The sequence below is a fragment of the Triticum aestivum genome, chromosome 4A (assembly GCF_018294505.1).
Source record: "Triticum aestivum cultivar Chinese Spring chromosome 4A, IWGSC CS RefSeq v2.1, whole genome shotgun sequence".
In the NCBI taxonomy this organism is placed as follows: domain Eukaryota; kingdom Viridiplantae; phylum Streptophyta; class Magnoliopsida; order Poales; family Poaceae; genus Triticum; species Triticum aestivum.
Genome location: NC_057803.1, coordinates 212,133,153 through 212,141,099, shown reverse-complemented (window position 1 = coordinate 212,141,099; position 7,947 = coordinate 212,133,153).

Below are 7,947 nucleotides of genomic sequence, written 5' to 3'. Positions count from 1 at the left end.
GCACCACCATGTTAACAAATCATCCTTACTGATCATCCTCAAAAGAGGCACGGATCACTAGGAAACAACATGAACATATGGCATAATGACAAAATCAGGAGAAGGACTTAGAGAAATTCTAATTCCCTGAAATCAGCATTACCGATTGCACTACTTTGCAAGCTTGTGCTAGTCACCGCACATATCACAAAAACACATGGTAAGCACCTCTGTAAATATGGCATGGCATATAACAAAACTCATGTAAAGCTCAAGAGCATATCATGCACACATTAATCATGGCAAAAATGACAAATATCTATTTGATGAAACAGATCTGGCAATTTTATCACATAGCCCTCTTACAACAGCATTTCGGGTACCAAGATGAGCTCAAATGAAAATGATGCAGTGATATGAAATGATGTACTCTCTGAGGCGAACATTTTGATATGCTACACGCACAAATCGGATGTACGGATGCGGAGATACGACATGATGAAGTTTGCAAAAAAAAATAAGTTAGAGGAGGCAAAAGTTAGGTCAACCTCCCAGATCTAGATCGGGCACGCGGATCGAGGTCAGATCCGAGCTCGCCGGAGTTCATGCCGGCGTCGACGGAGGGTGGCGGCCGGAGTGCGCCGTGGGGAGGAGGAAGAGGAGGCCGGAGTGCACCGGCGACGAGGAGGCGGCACGGGTGCGGTCGCCGGAGCTCGGCCGGCGCGGCAGACCACGTCGGCGAGGTGGCGGGGGCGACGTCTTGGCGGCAGCTGCCGGAGATCTGGCGGGCGGCGGAGGTGCACCGGCGGCCGGCGAGGGAGAGGACGAAGGCGGCGCGGGCGGCGTCTCTGGCCCGTGCGCGAGCGCGGGAGGGCCGGCCACGGGCCGCGGCGGGCTTCGGCGGCGGAGGAGGTCGGCGGCCACTCAGGCAGTGCCACGTGGCGGCGGCAGGAGACTTCCAGACATGTCCGTCGGCAGAACTTTGTCCGGCGCGCGAGGAGAGGGAAAGATCTAGGGTTAGGGGGGAAGAGACCCGGGAATTTCGGGAGAGGATCTATATATAGGCATAGAGGGAGCTAGGAAGCTCCAAATGGAGTGCGGTTTTCGGCCACGCGATCGTGATCGAACGCTCTAGGTGATGGAAGGGTCTTTGGTGGGTTTTGGGCCAAAATGTAAGGGTGTTGGGATGCAACACAAACGAGGCCTTCTCGGTCCATCGGTTAACCGTTGGAGTACCAAACGAAGTCCAAATGGCACGAAACTTGACAGGTGGTCTGCCGGTAGTAAACCCAGGACGCTTGGCAAGTCTCGGTCCAATCCAGAAATGTTTAATCCCCACACACGAAAATAGGTAGAAAGGGGCACCGGTGGAGATAGGAGCACCGGAATGCAAAACGGACAACGGGGAAAATGCTCGGATGCATGAGATGAACACGTATGCAAATGCAATGCACATGATGACATGATATGAGATGCATGACAAAGGCAACAACACATGAAGACAAAAACCCGAACCCAAGGAAAATAAAATAACTTAGCGCCAGAAATGGCAAGAGTTGGGATACATATAAGGTAAATTACATCCGGGGTGTTACAACACTCCACCACTACGAAAGGATCTCATCCCGAGATCTAGGACTGGAAAAACGCCGGGTACTCAGAACGGAGGTGATCCTCACGTTCCCAGGTGGCTTCACGGTCGGAATGGTGTGACCAGTTGACTTTGAGGAATTTGATTAACTTATTACGAGTCTTGCATTCAGTCTCTTCAAGAATAGCAGCTGGGTGCTCACGATAAGAGAGGTCTTCTTGGAGATCAATGTCTTTGAAGTTGACGGTGCGGTCAGGGGTCTTGAAGCACTTGCAGAGCTGAGAGACATGGAACACGTCATGCACGTTTGCAAAGTTGGAGGGAAGCTCGAGTTGATAGGCGAGATCGCCTCTCTTGCTGACGATCTTGAAAGGACCCACGTATCTAGGGGCAAGCTTCCCTTTGATACCGAAGAGACGAGTACCTTTCATTGGAGAGACATGGAGGTAAACATGGTCCCCGATCTCGAAAGCCAAATCATGATGCTTACTATCATAGTAGCTCTTCTAGCGCGATTGCGCTGCTTTGAGGTTATCACGAATGACTTTGCACATCTCCTCTGCCTCTGAGATCAAGTCATTTCCGAGAAGTTGACGTTCACCGGTCTCTGACCAGTTAAGAGGAGTACGACACTTCCTGCCATAGAGAATTTCGAATGGGGCCTTGCCCGAACTTGTTTGAAAACTGTTGTTGTAGGAGAACTCGGCATATGGAAGACAATCTTCCCAATTCATGCCGAAAGAGATAACGCAAGCCCTGAGCATATCTTCAAGAATCTGATTGACACGCTCGACTTGACCGCTAGTTTGAGGATGAAAAGCTGTGCTGAAATGGATGTTGGTGCCCATGGCCTTCTGAAAAGAATCCCAAAACTTGGAGGTAAAGATGCTACCACGGTCTGAAGAGATCAACTATGGAATGCCGTGCAGAGAGACAATCCGAGAGGTGTAAAGCTCCGCCAATTGGGCTGCAGAGATAGACTCTTTGATAGGCAGAAAGTGAGCCACTTTAGTGAGTTTGTCGATGACAACGAATATAGCATCATTGCCACGCTTGGACTTTGGAAATCCCGTCACGAAGTCCATCTCAATGTGGTTAAACTTCCATTCTGGAATGGCAAGAGGTTGGAGGAGACCAGCTGGTCATTGGTGTTCTGCCTTCACTCTTCTGCAGACATCACATTCATTCATGAACTGAGCAATCTCGCGCTGCATTCGAGTCCACCAATAAGCCTGCTTGAGGTCCTGGTACATCTTCGTACTCCCAGGGTGGATGGAGAGGAGTGAATTGTGAGCCTCATTCATAATGACTTTACGAAGGTCACCTTTAGGCACAACAATGCGATCCTCGAAGAAGAGAGTATCCTTGTCATCAAGGCGATAGCACTTGTACTTGGGTTGACTCTTGGCAATCCCAATCTTCACCTTCTTCACCATAGCATCAAGAAGTTGAGCCTTGCGAATCTGATCTTCCAAAGTAGGATAGACTTGAAGGTTGGCGAGGAAACCTTGAGGAACAACTTGCAGATTGAGTTTGCGGAAAGCTTCACAAAGCTCGGGTTGGTAGGGCTTGAGAATCAGACTGTTGCAGTAAGCCTTCCTGCTCAATGCGTCAGCAATCACATTGGCCTTGCCTGGAGTATATTCGATGCTCGGATTATACTCTTGAATCATTTCGACCCAACGAGTCTGCCTGAGGTTGAGATTAGGCTGAGTGAAGATGTACTTGAGACTCTTGTGGTCAGTGAAGATGTCCACTTTTCTTCCCAATAAGAGATGTCTCCAAGTCAAAAGAGCATGCACAACTGCCGCCAACTCGAGGTCATGAGTGGGGTAGTTCTTCTCGTTGGGCTTCAACTGGCGAGAGGTATAAGCCACAACTTTCTTCTCTTGCATCAACACTGCACCAAGACCTTGAAGAGAGGCATCGCAGAAGACCTCGAACGGTTTGGATTCATCAGGAGGAGTCAGAACTGGAGCAGTGACTAATTTCTCTTTCAAGGTGTTGAAAACGATGTCACACTCAGGAGACCAAATGTACTTGACGTGCTTCTGTAGAAGGTTGGAAAGTGGCTTTGCGATCTTTGAAAAGTTCTCAACGAACCTTCGACAGTACCTTGCGATACCAAGGAAGCTGCGGAGTTGCTTCACGTTCTGAGGTGGTTCCCAATTCACAATTGCAGACACCTTCTCAGGATTCACCGCTATGCCCTTGGCAGAGATGATATGCCCAAGATAGAGAACCTCGTCGAGCCAAAACTCACACTTTGAGAACTTTGCGTAGAACTGATGCTCTCTGAGCTTATCGAGCACCAAACGCAAGTGCTTGGGATGATCTTCCTTGTTCTTGGAAAAGACCAAAATGTCATCAAGGTAGACCAAGACGAAGTCATTTGTGTAGGGGTTGAAGATGAAGTTCATCATGCGAGAGAATGTCGGCGGAGCATTGACGAGGCCAAAAGACATGACAGTGTATTCATATGAACCATAGCTTGTTCTGAAAGCCGTCTTGGGAATATCTTGCTCACGAATTCGAATCTGGTGATAGCCCATACGGAGATCAAGCTTGGAGAATACTTGAGCACCTTTGAGTTGTTCAAACAGCTCGTTGATGTTGGGAAGTGGGTACTTGTTCTTTATAGTCTTCTTGTTCAATGGACGGTAGTCAACACAAAGTCGGTCCGTTCCATCCTTCTTCTTCACAAAAAGAACTCCACAACCCCACGGAGAAGAACTAGGTCGGATGAGACCCATTTGCTCTTGAATATCGAGTTGCTTCTTCAGCTCTTTCAACTCTTCAGGTCCAAGCTTGTAGGGACGTTTGCAAACAGGTTCCGTGCCCGGCTCAAGATCGATAACGAATTCAACTGGCCGATGCGGAGGCATTCCTGGAAGCTCTTCTGGAAAGACATCTTGATATTCACAAACGACTGGAATTTGAGAGATGGCATCCAGTTCACCCTTCTCATTGAGAGAAAACAGACGGATGGTATCGTCATTAGCGGCAAAGACAATTACATCCTCAGACGAATGAGTCAATTGAATCTGCCTGGCGGCACAATCAAGCTGAGCCTTGTGCTTAGAAAGCCAATCCATACCAAGAATAAGATCAATATCCGAGTTACCAAGGACCATTGGAGAAGAAAGAAACTTGTAATTGCCCAACGTGATAGTAACATCCGGAGCCATCATTTTGGTGTTCATGAACAAACCTGGAGAGGAAACCGCTATCAGCTTAGGCAAATCAACAGTATGCACATCATGCATGGATGCAAAAGGCTTCGATAAAAATGACAAAGATGCACCAGTATCAAAAAGAACTCTTGCGGGAATGTCATTAACAGGAAGGTTACCCATAATCACATCTGGCGAGTCCTCTGCCTGAGCTGCGTTCAACAAGTTGACCTTAGAAGACTTGGGGTTATGCTTGACCACAGCTATACTTGTCGATCTCACAGGAGGAGGAGGAGGGAGACGCCTCTGATTGAAGCATTTGTTGGCATAGTGACCCTTCTGTTGCCACTTGTTGCACGTGACCTCCGAGAGCGGACGGTGATACGGAGCACTTGATCTTGGAGCTTGAGACGAAGTCTTGTTCTGAAAGCCAGGGTTGGGTGGGTGGGAAGATCCACTGCCACCTTTGCTCTTCTGCTGATAAGGCTGACGGAACGGAGGAGGAGGAAGCCAATACTTCTGCTGCTTAGCCACTTGAGTTGAGGAAGAAGGAGTTGCATCTTTGACTCGCTTCTTGGAAGCATCGCACTTCAGTTGAGCAGTCTCTTGCTTCATTGCCATGTTGTAAAGCTCATCATACCTCTTGGGCTCAAAGAGAACGAGGGCTAGCTGGATTTCTTCTCTGAGACCACCCCTGCACTGGTATATCATGCTCTTCTCATCAGGGACGTCTTGCTTAGCAAAACGGGCGAGCTTCTGAAACATCTTGTTGTACTCGTAAACAGACATAGAGCCTTGCTTCAGGTTGCGGAATTCCTCACGCTTGCTTTCAACCACGCTCTGAGGAATATGATGAGCTTTGAAGTCTTGACGGAATTCATCCCAGGTAATCACACGGCCTCCTCTGGAATCTTTGTACTGCTGAAACCATTCTGCAGCTTGGTCTTTGAGTTGGAAGGAGGCGAACTTGACAAAGTCCTCAGGTCTGACGTTACTGCACTCGAAATGCTTGCATATGTCCACGAGCCAATCATCAGCGTCTGTTGCCTCAACACAATTGCTGAAGGTCTTTGGCTGGTTAGCAAGGAACTGGTTGAGTGTAGCAAAGTGGTTCTGATTGTTGCCCTGGCCCTGGTTCCCTTGGTTGCGCTCTTGAAGAAGTTGCATGATCAGCTGTGTGTTTGCATTGGTAGCGGCCATCACAGCTTGCCATGCCTCCGAAGGTGGAGGTGGTGGTGGCGGATCAGGATTCAGAGTCGTGCGTGTTGGAGGAGCCATCCTGAATAGGTTGACATCTGTTAGCACATTGACATACAAATATTGAAGCTGAATCAAACGGGTTGAAATTGCAACATATAGTCTTCACATCCGAACAAATGAACAATGCATTCCAATTGAAATGGTCACATATCCATAAATTGAGAAGCCACTTAGAATTGAGGTAGAAGAAAAACAACAAGGTACGGAACAAGAACAAATACTCGGTAAGGATCACCCAATCTCAAACCAAATATCCGTGGAAGAAGAACTAGAGCTACAAGAATTCCCTCCTATGAAACTCCCGAACCTTTCCGGTTATGCAATCAGGTGTTGGGGATACAGGGGAAGCATAATATCTCACCCAAATCTAGCAAATCCTACATCCAGCTGTATCCATCCTTCAACACATAACCGAGAAAAACTTCGGAAATCGTTTACCTCAACCTTCAAAAGCATCCGTTATACAAGTTATGGCAATACTCCCGAACTCCCGCCCCAGTACTGGGTGGCGTCGAGGTTATCTCACCAACAACTGCATAAAAGAGATTTTCGATGTCGGCGAAACTCAGGTATTCCAGAATCTCAACGATAAAATTGTGACGACAACACCTCGGAGCTCAACTCCCCGGGACACTGCCACAACCCCTAAATGATAGGACGCACCAAGAACAATGTTCATGTCACAAATCGATCGGAACGATTCCAAGATACCCGCGTGATCCTAAAAAAAATTTAGTGAAATTTGAGAAGAGAAGAGTCAAAACTCTACGTCAGGATGCCTTACCAGAGCAATGAAGGGACTGGGGAGTAAAAAGAATTCCTAAACTCTCCGATATATATAATCCTAAATGACTCAAAACATTTTTTCTAGACTCAACAACGCCAGCGATTCGATCAAGCAGGGGGCTCCTAAGGTCGGGGCTGGCTCTGATTACCAACTTGTAACGCCCTTGATGCGGCTATATCTCCTACGTGTCGAAGAACGACTTAGAGGCATAACCGCATTGAAAGCAATGTCGCAAGTAAGGTAATCTTCACAACAAACCATGTAAATATATAAAAGGGGAAAGGATACATAGTTGGCTTACACTCGCCATGTCACACAAATATATGAATAACATGACAATCATCCAACACACTCATGGTCCGACTACGGTACCAAAATAAAGATCAACCCCCACATGCGACAAAGTTCCCGATCGCCCCAACTGGGCACCACTACTGATCATCTGGGAAAGACACATAATAACGACGAGAGTCTTCATCGAACTCCCACTTGAGCTCACGCGCATCGTCTGGAACGGTATCATCGGTCCCTGCATCTGGTTTTGGAAGTAATCTGTGAGTCATGGGGACTCAGCAATCTCGCACCCTCGCGATCAAGACTATTTAAGCTTATAGGTAAAGGCAAGGTAATATGTGGAGCTGCAGCAAGCGACTAGCATATATGGTGGCTAACCTGTTCGCAAAAGAGAGCGAGAAGAGAAGGCAAAGCACGAACGAAGAACTATGATCAAGAAGTGATCCTATAACAACCTACGCCAAGCACTACTCCAACACCGTGTTCACTTTTCGGACTCCGCCGAGAAGAGACCATCACGGTTACACACGCGGTTGATTTGTTTTAATTAAATTAAGTTTCATGTTATCTACAACCGGACATTAACAAATTCCCATCTGCCCATAACCACGGGCATGGCTTTCGAAAGTTCAAATCCCTGCAGGGGTGTCCCAACTTAGCCCATCACAAGCTCTCACGGTCAACGAAGGATATTCCTTCTCCCGAGACATTTCGATCAGACTCGGCATCCCGGTTTTACAAGACATCCTCGACAATGGTAAAACTAAACCAGCAACACCACCCAGATGTGCCGACAAATCCCGATAGGAGCTGCACATATCTCGTTCTCAGGGCACACCGGATGAGCAAGACGTCGGGTAGGC